General features: G+C 48.9%; 2 non-coding genes across 2 annotated transcripts; both read right to left on the bottom strand.

Annotated features, from left to right (window-relative positions):
* Positions 1–257: 257 nt before the first annotated feature.
* On the bottom strand, positions 258–472 carry LOC143932512 (small nucleolar RNA U3). The gene has a single exon (XR_013262942.1). It is a non-coding gene; the product is annotated as a small nucleolar RNA U3 (small nucleolar RNA).
* Positions 473–5723: 5251 nt separating this feature from the next.
* On the bottom strand, positions 5724–5938 carry LOC143932468 (small nucleolar RNA U3). The gene has a single exon (XR_013262903.1). It is a non-coding gene; the product is annotated as a small nucleolar RNA U3 (small nucleolar RNA).
* Positions 5939–17519: the final 11581 nt, after the last annotated feature.

Raw genomic sequence — 17519 nt, 5'->3', positions numbered from 1 at the left:
TTTTATGCTCAAGCATGCACCATAAAACGGGACCACTAGTTCTCAGATTTAAGCCTCTGTCACTGATGGCTCAGCCGAAATGTTCAACTGGCTGATGCTGTGCACAATTATGATGATGCGCTGCTTTCCATTCTCTGCAGAATGGGGATCCTCAGCAATTAAATAGGCCCTCTCCTTATTTTATACTCGAGTGTGCACCAACAAATGGGACCACTAGTTCTCAACCTTAAGCCTCTCACATTGGTGGCGTTCAAACAACCACTCTGAATGAGTTCCTGCCTATCATCTTCCCATCTGGAAAGATGACCAAGTCATCAAACGGTGGCAGCATCTGCAGAAAGCAGCACTGCCAACAGGAGTCCTAATGAGTCATGAACCCTAAAATTCATCATCGTGGAAGATGAGTATGGACACTTTCGAGCACATTTCTCCCTTTGCATCCTACAGAAATGATCCCTGAAAGTATAGTCCTCCCTTTTCTTATTTTATACTCGAGCGTGCACCAACACATGGGACCACAAGATCTGAGCTTTAAGCCTCTGACATTGGTGGCTCAGCCGATACGTTCAGCTGGCTGATGCTGTTCACAATTATAATGATGTGCTGCTATCCATCCTTCGCAGAATGGGGTTCCTCAGCAATTAAATAGTCCCTTTTCTTATATTATGCTCGAGCGTGCACCATCAAACTTGACCACTAGTTCTCAACCGACTGATGCTGTTCACAATTATAATGATGTACTGCTTTCCATCCTCCGCAGAATGGGGTACCTCAGCATTTAAATAGGCCGTCATCTTATTTTATGCTTGAGCATGCACCATCCAACGGGACCACTATTTCTCTGCTTTAAGCCTCTGAGATTGATGGCTCAGCCGACACGTTCAGCTGGCTGATGCTGTTCACAATTATAATGATGTGCTTCCATCCATTCCACGCAGAATGGGGTTCTTTTGCATTTAAATAGGCCCTCTCCTTATTTTATGTTTGAGCGTACAACAAACGGGACCACTAGTTCTCAACTTTAAGCCTCTCACATTGGTGCTCAGCTGACGCGTTCAGTTTTCTGATGCTGTTCACAATTATAATGATGTGCTGCTTTCCATTCTCTGCAAAATGGGGTTCCTCAGCAATGCAATAGTCCCTTTTCTTACTTCATGCTCGCGCGTGCACCATCAAACGGGACCACTAGTTCTCAGATTTAAGCCTCTGTCATTGATGGCTCAGACAAAACGTTCAACTGGCTGATGCTATGCACAATTATGATGCGCTGCTTTCCATCCTCCGCAGAATGGAGTTCCTCCAGCATTTAAATAGGCCGTCATCTTATTTTATCCTCTAGCGTGCACCAACAAACGGGACCACTAGTTCTCAGCTTTAAGCCTCTGACATTGATGGCTCAGCCGACACGTTCAGCTGGCTGATGCTGTTCACAATTATAATGATGTGCTGTTTTCCTTTGTTCGCATATTGGGGTTCCTCAGCATTTAAATAGGCCCTCTTCATAGTTTATGCTTGAGCGTGCACCAACAAACGGGACCACTATTTCTTCGCTTTAATCCTCTGACATTGGTGGCTCAGCAGACATGTTCAGCTGCATGATGCTGTTCACATTTATAATGATGTGCTGCTTTCCATTCTCCACAGAATGGGGTTCCTCAGCATTTAAATAGGCCCTCTCCTTATTTTATGCTTGAGTGTGCACCATCAAACAGAACCACTAGTTCTCAGCTTTAAAGAGGAAGTAAACCCTGATGAGTTTACTTCCTCTTTCATTCCCTGCAAAGGCAAAGCATAATGGACTACTATGCATCGCATAGTAGCCCATTATGTGTCACTTACCTGACACAGGAGCCAGCGAAGTCACCGCTGTCCCCTGTAGTCCGCCGCATCCATCTTGTTGGTGGGGTCTTGCAGCTCCGCCGCTGTTATTCGGCGAAGCCGCGATGACATCACTCCCGCGCATGCGAACGGGAGCCGACACGCGCGGCAGCTCCGTCGCTGAGAATGCCACGCTCAGTACGCCTGCGCGTCGCTGTCTACGGCGCATGCGCCGTAGACAGCGGTGCCCGTTTTCGGGCAAATATCTCCTAAACCACACAGGTTTAGGAGATATTGCTTGGACCTACAGGTAAGCCTTAATCTAGGCTTACCTGTAGGTCAAAGTGGTTTGTAAGGGTTTACAACCACTTTAAGCCTCTGACATTGGTGGCTAGGCCGATGCTGTTCACAATTATAAAGACGTACCGCTTTCCATTCTTCGCAGAATGGGGTTCTTCAGCAATTAAATAGGCCCTCTCCTTATTTTATACTCGAGTGTGCACCAACAAACAGGACCACTAGTTCTCAACATTAAGCCTCTCACATTGGTGGCTCGGCCGACACGTTCAGCTGGCTGATGCTGTTCACAATTATAATGATGTGCTGCTTTCCATTCTCTGCAGAATGGGGTTCCTCAGCAATTAAATAGGCCCTCTTCCTATTTTATGCTCGAGCGTGCACCAACAAACGGGACCACTGGTTCTAAGCCTTAAGCCTCTGATATTGATGGCTCAGGCAAAACGTTCAACTGCCTGATGCTGTTCACAATTATAATGATGTGCTGCTTTCTATTCTCTGCAGAATGGGGTTCCTCAGCATTTAAATAGGCCCTCTTCCTATTTCATGCTCGAGCGTGCACCATCAAACGGGACCACTAGTTCTTAACTTTAAGCCTCTGACATTGATGGCTCAGCCGACGCGTTCAGCTGGTTGATGAAGTTCACAATTATAATTATGTGCTGCTTTCCATCCTCTGCAGAGCATGGGGTTCCTCAGCATTTAAATAGGCCGTCATCATATTTTATCATCTAGTGTGCACCATCAAACGGGACACTATTTCTCCGCATTAAGCCTCTGACATTGATGGCTCAGCCGACACGTTCAGCTGGCTGAGGTGTGCACAATTATAATGATGTGCTTCTATCCATTCTCCGCAGAATGGGGTTCATCTGCATTTAAATAGGCCCTCTCCTTATTTTATGTTTGAGCGTACAACAAACAGGACCACTAGTTCTCAACTTTAAGCCTCTCACATTGGTGTCTCAGCTGACACGTTCTGTTGGCTGATGCTGTTCACAATTATAATGATGTGCTGCTTTCCATTCTCTGCAAAATGGGGTTCCTCAGCAATGCAATAGTCCCTTTTCTTACTTCATGCTTGAGCGTGCGCCATCAAACGGGACCACTAGTTCTCAGCTTTAAGCCTCTGACATTGATGGCTCAGCCGACACCTTCAGTTGGCTGATGCTGTTCACACTTATGATAATGTGCTGCTGTCCATTCTCCGCAGAATGGGGTTCCTCAGCAATTAAATAGTCACTTTTCTTATTTTATACTCGAGCGTGCACCATCAAACAGAACCACTAGTTCTCAGTTTTAAGCCTCTGTCATTGATGGCTCACCCGACACATTCAGCTGGTTGATGCCATGCACAGTTATAATGTGCTGCTATCCATTCTCCGCAGAATTGGGTTCCTCAGCATTTAAATAGGCCCTTTTCTTATTTTATGCTTGAGCCTGCACCAACAAATGGGACCACTAGATCTCAGCTTTAAGCTTCTGAGATTGATGGCTCAGCCGACACGTTCAGCTTGCTGATGCTGCGTACAATTATAATGATGTGCTGCTTTCCATTCTCCGCAGAAGGGGGTTCCTCAGCATTTAAATAGTCAATTTTCTTATTTTATGCTTGAGTGTGCACCATCAAACGGGACCACTAGTTCTCAACCTTAAGCCTCTCACATTGGTGGCGGTGTAGTGTCACAGTTTGCTGCCTATCACAGGATGGTGCGGAAGTGACGTTGTTGCGTACTGCGCATGCGCGATGCGTTCCAAACACTCGCGCCGTGCGTTCCAACATAGTTTCGGCAATACAGTTCAGCGAAACCATCACATAATGTTACGGAAGTGATGTTACACACAACACAAACACGGGCCACGTTGTTGCGTACTGCGCATGCGCGATGCGTTCCAAACACTTGCGCCGTGCGTTCCAACATAGTTTCGGCAATACAGTTCAGCGAAACCATCACATAATGTTACGGAAGTGAAGTTACACACAACACAAACACTGGGCCGTTCGTTACAACACTAATACTTCCCTTGTTACCTAGTAGGTTTTGCATTGCTGGGACTTGTAGTGCCTATCCTGAGCTACATGCTTCAATGTTCAGTGTCCTCATCCCTATCCCCATGCTTCAATGTTCAGTGTCCATCCTTATCCCCGTGCTTCAATGTTCAGTGTCCTCATCCTTATCCCCGAGCTTCAATGTTCAGTGTCCATCCTTATCCCCGTGCTTCAATGTTCAGTGTCCTCATCCCTATCCGCGAGCTTCAATGTTCAGTGTCCTCATCCTTATCCCTGTGCTTCAATGTTCAGTGTCCTCATCCCTATCCCCATGCTTCAATGTTCAGTGTCCTCATCCCTATCCGCGAGCTTCAATGTTCAGTGTCCTCATCCTTATCCCTGTGCTTCAATGTTCAGTGTCCTCATCCCTATCCCCATGCTTCAATGTTCAGTGTCCTCATCCCTATCCGCAAGCTTCAATGTTCAGTGTCCTCATCCTTATCCCTGTGCTTCAATGTTCAGTGTCCTCATCCCTATCCGCAAGCTTTAAATGTTCAGTGTCCTCATCCTTATCCCTGTGCTTCAATGTTCAGTGTCCTCATCCCTATCCGCGAGCTTCAATGTTCAGTGTCCTCATCCTTATCCCCCTGCTTCGATGAGGACACTGAACATCGAAGCATGGGGATAAGGATGAGGACACTGAACATTGAAGCTTGCGGATAGGGATGAGGACACTGAACATTGAAGCATGGGGATAGGGATGAGGACACTGAACATTGAAGCACAGGGATAAGGATGAGGACACTGAACATTGAAGCTCGCGGATAGGGATGAGGACACTGAACATTGAAGCATGGGGATAGGGATGAGGACACTGAACATTGAAGCACAGGGATAAGGATGAGGACACTGAACATTGAAGCTCGCGGATAGGGATGAGGACACTGAACATTGAAGCACGGGGATAAGGATGGACACTGAACATTGAAGCTCGGGGATAAGGATGAGGACACTGAACATTGAAGCAGGGGGATAGGGATGAGGACACTGAACATTGAAGCTCGGGGATAAGGATGAGGACACTGAACATTGAAGCTCGGGGATAGGGATGAGGACACTGAACATTGAAGCTCGGGGATAGGGATGAGGACACTGAACATTGAAGCATGGGGATAGGGATGAGGACACTGAACATTGAAGCATGTAGCTCAGGATAGGCACTACAAGTCCCAGCAATGCAAAACCTACTAGGTAACAAGGGAAGTATTAGTGTTGTAACGAACGGCCCAGTGTTTGTGTTGTGTGTAACTTCACTTCCGTAACATTATGTGATGGTTTCGCTGAACTGTATTGCCGAAACTATGTTGGAACGCACGGCGCAAGTGTTTGGAACGCATCGCGCATGCGCAGTACGCAACAACGTGGTCCGTGTTTGTGTTGTGTGTAACATCACTTCCGTAACATTATGTGATGGTTTCGCTGAACTGTATTGCCGAAACTATGTTGGAACGCACGGCGCGAGCGTTTGGAACGCATCGCGCATGCGCAGTACGCAACAACGTCACTTCCGCACCATCCTGTGATAGGCAGCAAACTGTGACACTACAGCGTTCAAACAACCACTCTGAATGAGTTCCTGCCTATCATCTTCCCATCTGGAAAGATGACCAAGTCATCAAACGGTGGCAGCATCTGCAGAGAGCAGCACTGCCAACAGGAGTCCTAATGAGACAAGAACCCTAAAATTCATCATCGTGGAAGATGAGTATGGACACTTTCGAGCACATTTCTCCCTTTGCATCCTACAGAAATGATCCCTGAAAGTATAGTCATCCCTTTTCTTATTTTATACTCGAGTGTGCACCAACACATGGGACCACAAGATCTGAGCTTTAAGCCTCTGACATTGGTGGCTCAGCCGATACGTTCAGCTGGCTGATGCTGTTCACAATTATAATGATGTGCTGCTATCCATCCTTCGCAGAATGGGGTTCCTCAGCAATTAAATAGTCCCTTTTCTTATATTATGCTCGAGCGTGCACCATCAAACTTGACCACTAGTTCTCAACCGACTGATGCTGTTCACAATTATAATGATGTACTGCTTTCCATCCTCCGCAGAATGGGGTACCTCAGCATTTAAATAGGCCGTCATCTTATTTTATGCTTGAGCATGCACCATCCAACGGGACCACTTTTTCTCAGCTTTAAGCCTCTGAGATTGATGGCTCAGCCGACACGTTCAGCTGGCTGATGCTTTTCACAATTATAATGATGTGCTTCCATCCATTCCACGCAGAATGGGGTTCTTTTGCATTTAAATAGGCCCTCTCCTTATTTTATGTTTGAGCGTACAACAAACAGAACCACTAGTTCTCAACTTTAAGCCTCTCACATTGGTGCTCAGCCGACGCGTTCAGTTTGCTGATGCTGTTCACAATTATAATGATGTGCTGCTTTCCATTCTCTGCAAAATGGGGTTCCTCAGCAATGCAATAGTCCCTTTTCTTTTTTTTTGAAAATGTTTTTTATTGAGTTTTAGACAGACAAACGAACATTCAACAAAAAACAAAAACAGTGACATGCCACATTGTTATGGTCAGACCCACGCAGGGGTCGTCAAGTGATTCTAACAGAATAATCGACACCTGTAGCACATCCACAACAACAATCACTAACTTAGTGCTAGGTTGGCTCCCGCTCCATATAACAACTTAGGACCAATTTCTGTAGTCGGGCCGCAAGGGGCACCAGAATAATTGAACTAGGCATATAGGATTGGTAACACAAAAAAAAAAAACAAGACATTGAAGTGGAGCAATGCCAGGGGGCCCTCCCCATCCACACTCCCATCTTCCCTCAGGATGACATCCCGGACATGTTAATCTGTAGTCACTGTGGAGGCATCAGCCAGCCACTTAGACCACACTTTCATGTATTTTTTGGGGCAACCCCTGTTATGATACGTTTCCTTGTAATGTGGTAAGACTTTATTGACATGGGATTTCCACAGTTGTAATGACGGCGGGGCCTGCTTTTTCCAGCATAAGGTGATCATTTTCCTGGCATAAAAGAGTAGAAGTCCTATCAGGGTTCTGTCTGCTATCCTGGGGGGCACCCCTTCCACCAATCCCAGAAGGCATATCCGCGGGGTCTGGGCTACATCTATTCCCACCACTTCATGAATTATGGATAGTACCTGTGACCAGTAACGCTGAATTACCGGGCAGGACCAGAAGATGTGTATAAAGTCACCCGGATCCCCAGTACATCTCCAGCATTCCGAGGACAGGGAGGTTCTCATTTTATGTAATCTATACGGGGTAATATATGCCCGGTGTAGAATTTTGTATTGTATGAGGCGGTCACGAAGGGATACCAGGATGGTGAAGGGAAAGTCCCACATGTCCTCCCAGTCCTCGGAATCCAGATCCGATATGTCTTGAGTCCATCTCTGCCGGAGCTTTGACAGATCTGGAAAAGAGACCCTAATAAGGTGCGCATACAGGACCGAAGTCGGTTTCCTAGTACATTCAGATCTTGTAATCTTTTCCAGGGCGGATTGCACAATTTGCGTGGTATTGGGTACCACTTGAGCCTTGAAAGCATGGGATAGCTGCATATAGCGGAATAGATGCGAGGGGGGTACAATATTGCGAGATACCAGGTGATTAAAGGGGTGTATAGTCGTACCGGACGTGAGGTCAGATAAGAGTTTTATGCCACATCTGGCCCAAATTTTGGGGTCTGGTAGTGAATAGAGGTGGGGTAAGGTAGGATTATTCCATAGGGGGGTGTGCGGGGAGATTGCAGTCCCCGGAAACCCCTCCAGTCCCAGTCCCGCCCGCCAGGCCCTTAGAGTTGTGCGCATAGAGGGTGTCAGGTCATAGGGGGCCCTGGGACCCCGCAGGGGTAAGTGTGTCAGGGCCTCCACGGATCGGACCACCGCAGCCTCCAGAACCACCGCAGTGTTGGACAGGTCTGGTGTCATCCACCAGACTACCATGACCAACTGTGCTGCCAGAAAATATTTCTGGCAGTCAGGAAACGCCAACCCCCCCCCCCCGCAGCACCGGACGCATCAGCGTGGATAGTTTAAACCTATGGGGGCCGGAGCCCCAGAGGAAGGAAGAGAACAAACGATTCAATTTCGTAAAAAATGAGGAAGGAATCCATTGTGGGGAGTTACGGAATAGATAGGTAAATTTAGGGATTATCTTCATTTTGATGAGGTTAACGCGGCCTAAGAGGGATAGGGGAAGGTTTTCCCAGGCTTTCAACCTAGCCTTGACATTTTGAACCACCGGATCTAGATTGAGGGGGAAAAAGCTGGATACGTCTCTCGAAACCCTCACTCCCAGATACACCATGTCATCTACCCATTGCAGTTGGATATTTGGCGGGGCTAGTCGTTTTGCCTCAGGGTCAATAGCAAGTAACTGGGACTTCGTCCAGTTCACCCGCAGTCCAGTTATCCTAGAAAAGTCAGTCAGTACTCTCAGTGCTCCCCTAAGAGAAGGGCCTGCGTCATTCAGAAAAAGCAGGAGGTCGTCAGCATACAGTGCCACCCTCTCCTCCAGCCAGGCCATTTTCAGTCCCTTTATATGGGGCGAGACCCGCAATGCCTCCGCCACCGGTTCCATAGCAATGGCGAAAAGTGCTGGAGAGAGAGGGCAGCCCTGCCTGGTACCCCTGGACAACGGGAAGGGAGCAGAAACATCCCCCGCCAGCCTAATGGCTGCCTTTGGGGATCTGTACATAGTCTGCAGCCACCCAATAAAAACCAACGGAAACCCCATCCTCCGCAGAACCTCCCAGAGATAAGGCCACTCAATCGAATCGAATGCCTTCTCGATATCAAAGGAGGCAACCGTTCTAGTGCCCACATTATCATGTTTGGCATGGAGATTGGTGAAAAGTCTGCGGAGGTTGATGTCCGTCGATTTCTGGGCCATGAACCCTGTCTGGTCAGGGTCTATAACGGAGGGCAGAAGGGGGTTAAGTCTAACCGTGATTAATTTAGATAAAATTTTAAAGTCAGTGTTAAGAAGAGCAATGGGTCTATAGGAGGCGCATTGTTTGGGATCTTTATTGGGTTTGAGAATTAAAATGACATGGGCATCCGCCATGGAGGGTGGGAGCGCTCCCCCCTCCAGACACTGGGTATACAGGTCAGCCAGTAGAGGGGCCAGGAGATCCGCGTGGGATCGGTAGAACTCGACGGGCAGACCGTCCGGGCCCGGGGCCCTCCCAGCTGCGAGCGAGTTAATAACAGCATGCACTTCCTCCGCAGTAATAGGTCGGACCAGATGGGACCTCTCCTCATCTGAGAGCCACCCCAAGGCCAGGGGGTCTAGGAGAGGCGCCATCCCGCCCGGATCCACAACAGGAGGGAGCGTGGAAGTGTATAATGTCTGATAGAAGGCCCGAAACTCCCTTAGGATGTCCTCCCGGGATGTAAGAGAGTCCCCGGTAGGAGAAACCAATTCGGGAACCAGGGTCATAGGGGTATCATGGTGAGACATCATTGCCAGTAGCCTACCATTTCTATCACCCTGCTCAAAAAACTTTTGTTTAGAGTGAAAAACCTCCAACCGGGTAATCTCAGAGAGGTGGAGGTGGAGACACCGTTTTGTGGAATGAAGCCGATCGAAATTGGAGACCGAGGGGTCAGACCCATAGGCAGCAGCTGCCTCCTCAATCTCTCCCTCCAACTGGGTTTTTGTGACCTGCTGAGTTACCTGGACCGTCTTAATTTCTGACATATATTGCCCTCTAGTGTATGCCTTAAAGGCATCCCAAACTGTGGGAGGAGAGGATGACCCCGCATTAAGTTCCCAGTATTCTCGCAGTGCATGTGGGATTCGCTCCGCTATCTCTTCATGGGAGATCCACTGCACCCCAAGGCGCCATAGGGATCTGTTGCGACGCTCCGTCGCCCGCATAGTAATTTTGAGGGGGGAATGATCAGATAGCCCACTAGGCAGGTATGTCGCCTCTACCACGTCCGATAACATATGTTGATTTGCGAGCGCATAATCTATTCTAGAGGAGGTTTTGTAGGACGTAGAGAAGCACGAGTAAGCCTTAGTACGGGGGTGCAGCCATCTCCACACCTCCGTAACCCCCGCCGCGTCTGTCCACCCCATCAGGTCTCCCCTAGAGGATTGCGACGGAGTGGGCCTATCAAGATCAGGGGAAAGGGTGTTATTAAAGTCTCCCAGGATTAGTAATTTAGCTGGACAATACGGGGTAATCCTCTCCAAAATAGTGTACAACACTTCCGGTCTAAAAGGTGGCGGAATATATACCCCCACCAAAATATACCTTTGTTGCCAGGCCGTGAGTACCACAATTACATATTTGCCATGAGGGTCCGTGTGAACAGCTTCCACTGTACACATAAAGGATTTGTTTATCAGAATGGAGACCCCCCTGGCATATGAGGAATACGTGGCATGAAAAGTCTTCTGAACCCAATGTTTTTTCAGAGTCAACAACTTACTCCCCATCAGGTGGGTCTCCTGTAGGACCAATATGTGTGGGTTGTGCGTCTTGATATACTGGAACATCAGTGCCCTTTTAAACTTAGAGTTTAGGCCCCTAACATTCCAGGACACCACCGACCAAGTACCCAGATCATGTGACGCCATAATTCCAGGGGGGAGAGTTTAGCAATCGGATGATTGAGTCCCACCTGAGACCCACCCGACAAGCAGTGAAAGAGCACGAGCCAACCGCACATAACATATACAAACTACAAAAAACTTTACAACTTCCCAAGCACTGGGTGCTTTTCCTACCGGTACCCGGTGCCCCCCAAAAACACTGGGGGTGGACCAGGAACCAGTCTATACCCAAAACTAACCGTAACATTGTGGAGTGTGAGCCCAAACTCTAGGCCACACTACAGTCTTCCGCAGAACCGCGGATTCAACCTTTGAGGCGTGTATTCGGTACCAACACTCTGATGTCCCCTTGAACCATGGAAGTCCGCCGAAGGGCCTGAACCGCCCCCCTTGGTGTACAGAGGCCCCCTAACGTGGGGTGGGGGGGGGGGGGAGTAATATCCTTCCACGGCAAAGGGGTTCAGTGAGAATGCCTCCAAGGGAGTGGAGAGCAGTTAGTTCCAACTTCGTGTAGATGAACCCAATCGTAGGGGGTTCAGTGGGGGGTCACCTATTCAAGTACCTGTGAAGTGGCTCCGGTATTAAGAGGAGCTTGCGCCAAGAAAAACAGGCCAGGTCCAGGGTCACACAGTGATCTTCTCAAGGATAGGCCATCAATGCAAGGTGGTCAGCCAGGCGTCCGCGTCCGCTGGGTTATCAAAGAATCTGAGTGTTCCATCATGTTGGACCCGCAGGCGGCTAGGGTAAAGCATACTATACTTTATGTTCTTGTCCCGGAGCCGTCTACGAACATCATTGAATGTTTTCCTCTTCCGCTGCAAGTCAGCCGAGAAGTCAGGGAAAAGATGAATGGATGCGTTTCCATATGTGAGAGTAGGATGCTTGCGGGCCTCCGATAGAATTCTGTCTCTGTCTCGATAATTGAGGAAGCGGACCAGGAAAGGCCTGGGGTGGTTCCCAGGGATGGCACGTCCGGAGGGCACCCGATGGGCTCTTTCCACCACATAGGTAGGAGGGACCTCGGTGAGATCCAGGAGATCTTTAAAGAACCCTTCCGCGAAGACAGCCGGGTGATCCCCTTCCTCTTTCTCGGGCAGCCCCAGGACTCTAACATTGTTCCGTCTGAGCCGGTTTTCGGCGTCATCTGACTTCGCGACAAGGGACTGTACTGTGCGCTGCAGCTCAGCAATGGAGGAGGTATGTGCAGCAGTAAGATCCTCCGTGGCGGAGACTCTGGTCTCAGTTTCAGTCATTCTCCCTCTGATTTTATCAAGATCATTCCTGATAAAGTTGCACTCCTCTGCCAGGTGGTCAATACGCACAAGCAGTGACGTTCTGCTCTGCTCGATTGCAGCAAGGATGGTGGCCGTGCTGTCCTGCGGCGGGGGGGCCGACCCCGTGGCTGCCGGTGCCTCCGTAGTGCCCATCTCCATCTCAGACAACAAGGCCCGGAGTCTCCCCACAATCAAATGGTCCGGCTGGCTAGGATCAGGAGATAGTGGAGGCAGGCGGGGTGGGGAGTCAGTCTCCACAGCCTTGAAGTGCTTTTTCCCTTTTTTGGAGGGGGGTGACATCTGACGGGACACAAAAAGGGGGGGAGACCCCAACACAGGAGCACGGGGGATCACCGCTCACAGCCCAGGGGAGCACGAGGTACCCAGCCAGGGGGGGGGGGGGATGTCACAGTCCAGGCAGGCAGATAACAGTCCCTTGCAACCCCCCCACAGCAAACACCAGAGCAGAGGCAGATGGAGATGGAGATATAGCTGGTAGAATGGTCAGAGAAGGCCGCAGGCAGGGGGGGGGGGTAGAATGGACGCTGGGGAGGGAGACACCAGGCCACCGTGCACACCCTGCAGCCCCCACAGCAGCCCCCTCCGCTCAGCACACTCAGTCACTACAGGAAGGCAAGTGGAGGAGAAGGTAGATGCAGGCCGGAGGATCCCCGAGCTCAATTTAGGGCTTGACCGGCCGCGACACACTTCCGCGGGGCAGCCGTGCAGGAAACAGCGGTGTCCGGCGGGTCTCACTAGGCCGCAGTAGGCCGCAGTAGGCCGCAGCCGCCACGAGCGCGTCCAGCGGCCCAGGAGGTCCGCGATTTCGGCAGACGGGCGAAGGGGCAGGCAGGAGGGGGAGAGGGGCACCGGTAACTGGATGGATGGCAGTCTCTTACCCCAGGCCTGGAGCGGTTCGATGCAGGAGATCCGCAAGATGGCGGCGGTTGCAGGCCCGAGCGGTGCGCGGTCCCCCTCGACCAAAATTCCTCCCAATTTCACCTCAGGGCTCTGGAGGGGACAGAGAGGAGCAGTTTGCAGAGTTGGAGCGGTGTTTTAGGGCCAGTAAAAGCCGGGATGGCAAAGGATGGAGTGCAGGATTCCAGGAGCTCTTCACAAACACGTCTGTCGCCTCTCACATCCGGCCACGCCCCCCAATAGTCCCTTTTCTTACTTCATGCTCGCGCGTGCACCATCAAACGGGACCACTAGTTCTCAGATTTAAGCCTCTGTCATTGATGGCTCAGACGAAACGTTCAACTGGCTGATGCTATGCACAATTATGATGCGCTGCTTTCCATCCTCCGCAGAATGGGGTTCCTCCAGCATTTAAATAGGCCGTCATCTTATTTTATCCTCTAGCGTGCACCAACAAACGGGACCACTAGTTCTCAGCTTTAAGCCTCTGACATTGATGGCTCAGCCGACACGTTCAGCTGGCTGATGCTGTTCACAATTATAATGATGTGCTGTTTTCCTTTATTCGCATATTGGGGTTCCTCAGCATTTAAATAGGCCCTCTTCATAGTTTATGCTCGAGCGTGCACCAACAAACGGGACCACTATTTCTTCGCTTTAATCCTCTGACATTGGTGGCTCAGCAGACACGTTCAGCTGCATGATGCTGTTCACATTTATAATGATGTGCTGCTTTCCATTCTCCACAGAATGGGGTTCCTCAGCATTTAAATAGGCCCTCTCCTTATTTTATGCTTGAGTGTGCACCATCAAACAGAACCACTAGTTCTCAGCTTTAAAGAGGAAGTAAACCCTGATGAGTTTACTTCCTCTTTCATTCCCTGCAAAGGCAAAGCATAATGAACTACTATGCATCGCATAGTAGCCCATTATGTGTCACTTACCTGACACAGGAGCCAGCGAAGTCGCCGCTGTCCCCTGTAGTCCGCCGCATCCATCTTGTTGGTGGGGTCTTGCAGCTCTGCCGCTGTCATTCGGCGAAGCCGCGATGACGTCACTCCCGCGCATGCGAACGGGAGCCGACACGCGCGGCAGCTCCGTCGCTGAGAATGCCACGCTCAGTGCGTCTGCGCGCCGCTGTCTACGGCGCATGCGCCGTAGACAGCGGTGCCCGTTTTCGGGCAAATATCTCCTAAACCATATAGGTTTAGGAGATATTGCTTGGACCTACAGGTAAGCCTTAATCTAGGCTTACCTGTAGGTCAAAGTGGTTTGTAAGGGTTTACAACCACTTTAAGCCTCTGACATTGGTGGCTCGGCCGATGCTGTGTACAATTATAATGATGTGCTGCTTTCCAATTCTCCGCAGAATGGGGTTCCTCAGCAAATAAATAGTCCCTTTTCTTATATTATGCTCGAGCGTGCACCATCAAATGGGACCACTAGTTCTCAGCTATAAGCCTCTGACATTGGTGGCTTGGCCAACACGTTCAACTGGCTGATGCTATGAACAATTATAATGATGTGCTGCTATCCATCCTCCGCAGAATGGGATTCCTCAGCATTTAAATAGGCCGTAATCTTTTTTTATGCTCGAGTGTGCACCATCAAACAGAAGCCCTAGTTCTCAAATTTAAGCCTCTGACATTGGTGGCTCGGCAACACGTTCAGCTGGCTGATGCTGCGTACAATTATAATGATGTGCTGCTTTCCATTCTCCGCAGATTGGGGTTCCTCAGCATTTTAATAGGCCCTCTCCTTATTTCATGGTCGAGCGTACACCAACAAACGGGACCACTAGTTCTCAGCTTTAAGCCTCTGATATTGATGGCTCAGCCGACACGTTCAGCTGGCTGATGCTGTTCACAATTATAATGATGCGCTGCTTTCCATTCTCTGCAGAATGGGGTTCCTCAGCAATTAAATAGGCCCTCTTCCTATTTTATGCTCGAGCGTGCACCAACAAACGGGACCACTGGTTCTAAGCCTTAAGCCTCTGATATTGATGGCTCAGGCAAAACGTTCAACTGCCTGATGCTGTTCACAATTATAATGATGTGCTGCTTTCTATTCTCTGCAGAATGGGGTTCCTCAGCATTTAAATAGGCCCTCTTCCTATTTCATGCTCGAGCGTGCACCATCAAACGGGACCACTAGTTCTTAACTTTAAGCCTCTGACATTGATGGCTCAGCCGACGCGTTCAGCTGGTTGATGAAGTTCACAATTATAATTATTTGCTGCTTTCCATCCTCTGCAGAGCATGGGGTTCCTCAGCATTTAAATAGGCCGTCATCGTATTTTATCATCTAGCGTGCACCATCAAACGGGACACTTTTTCTCCGCATTAAGCCTCTGACATTGATGGCTCAGCCGACACGTTCAGCTGGCTGAGGTGTGCACAATTATAATGATGTGCTTCTATCCATTCTCCGCAGAATGGGGTTCATCTGCATTTAAATAGGCCCTCTCCTTATTTTATGTTTGAGCGTACAACAAACAGGACCACTAGTTCTCAACTTTAAGCCTCTCACATAGGTGTCTCAGCCGACACGTTCAGTTGGCTGATGCTGTTCACAATTATAATGATGTGCTGCTTTCCATTCTCTGCAAAATGGGGTTCATCAGCAATGCAATAGTCCCTTTTCTTACTTCATGCTCGAGCGTGCACCATCAAACGGGACCACTAGTTCTCAGCTTTAAGCCTCTGACATTGATGGCTCAGCCGACACCTTCAGTTGGCTGATGCTGTTCACACTTATGATAATGTGCTGCTGTCCATTCTCCGCAGAATGGGGTTCCTCAGCAATTAAATAGTCACTTTTCTTATTTTATACTCGAGCCTGCACCATCAAACAGAACCACTAGTTCTCAGTTTTAAGCCTCTGTCATTGATGGCTCACCCGACACATTCAGCTGGTTGATGCCATGCACAGTTATAATGTGCTGCTATCCATTCTCCGCAGAATTGGGTTCCTCAGCATTTAAATAGGCCCTTTTCTTATTTTATGCTTGAGCCTGCGCCAACAAATGGGACCACTAGATCTCAGCTTTAAGCTTCTGAGATTGATGGCTCAGCCGACACGTTCAGCTTGCTGATGCTGCGTACAATTATAATGATGTGCTGCTTTCCATTCTCCGCAGAATGGGGTTCCTCAGCATTTAAATAGTCAATTTTCTTATTTTATGCTTGAGTGTGCACCATCAAACGGGACCACTAGTTCTCAACCTTTTTTTTTTTTTTTTTTTTTTTTTTCTTCAGCACATCCCTCCCAAACGCCCAAATGCACAGAGACATCAATATGCTACCACTATATCTCCTATATCTCTCTCTACACATTCCTTTTAATCTATAGGGTGTCCCATCTCAGTTATCCATGGGGTCCATATTCCCTTCCACTCTCTAAAATTTCCTCTCCTTACATACAATGTCTTCTCTTTCCAAACTAGTTCGTTAATACTTTGGGTCCATTCTCCTACCGTAGGGGCCCTCTCAGCTTGCCATCTTTGCGCAATCAATCTGCGTGCTTGATATAGGCATCGTACCACTGCCACCGTGATGTATTTCCCTTCTCTCGGCTCCTGCCTACATCCCAACACGCACAGAATCGGGTCCAATGCCATTTCTAGCTTAAAGATCCTATTAATACTCGCCACTACTTCTCTCCAATACCGAAAAAGCTTCGGGCAGCGCCATACCATGTGTAGAAGATCTCCCTGTCCCCGGCATGTAGGGCATCTGTCGTGTACTCTCCTACCAAACAGGCATAATCTTTTAAGCGTATAATAAGCCCTATGCACTAACATCAATTGTGAGATCTTTTGGGAAGGGGAGATCGAGGTCACTGGCCCTAATTCCATTATTCTCCTCCACTGCGTATCTAATATTTCCCCTATGTCCTCTTCCCATTTCCTCTTCAGATTCGGATAATCAATTTCCTGATTAGAATTCATACCTAGCTGCTTATAAATTCCTGAGGTGCACCCCTTTGCCCTATCTGACATGAGCACCTTCCGGAGTAGAGGTATTTTATCCCACTGTGGCATATTTCCCCCAAACTGTGCTGCTAAGGCGTGTCTCACCTGCAGGTAACTGAAAAATGAGTGTTGTGGTATATCGTATATTTTTTTTTAATCCGAGAATGTCCTTAAGACCCCTCCGTCATAAAGATGGATCAGTTTAGTTATACCCTTCCTTTCCCATGACTTAATCTTACCGATAATAAATATTTCCGGTAGGTTTTTGTTGTCCCAAAGAGGTGTAGATTCTAACAGCCCTGAAAAGCCCATTTTTAATTTCACCGCTTTCCAAGTCTTACCTAACATTTTAGTTATCGAGTTGTTGTGCTGAAAGGAGTCGGCCTCCAGGACCTCGGCTATAAGCTCATGTGGGGCTCCTATCATTCTAATCCCTCCTTTTAGCTTTCTTCCCTGCTCCGAGTCGCAACCCGCCAGGTGCTGCATCTGCGCCGCCAGGTAGTAATTCCTAGGGTGTGGAACCGCCAGGCCTCCTCTATCTATTGGCATCTGCAGCGTCTGGAGTCGTATACGGGCCGTGCCTTTCTTCCAGATAAGCTCCCGAAAAAGGGTCTCCA

Source organism: Lithobates pipiens, unplaced genomic scaffold, assembly GCF_037356315.1.
Source record: "Lithobates pipiens isolate NorthernLeopardFrog02 unplaced genomic scaffold, aLitPip1_a1.2 Scaffold_25, whole genome shotgun sequence".
Taxonomy (NCBI): domain Eukaryota; kingdom Metazoa; phylum Chordata; class Amphibia; order Anura; family Ranidae; genus Lithobates; species Lithobates pipiens.
Note: the sequence above shows the minus strand (reverse complement) of the source record. Positions and strands in the feature narration are given on the sequence as shown.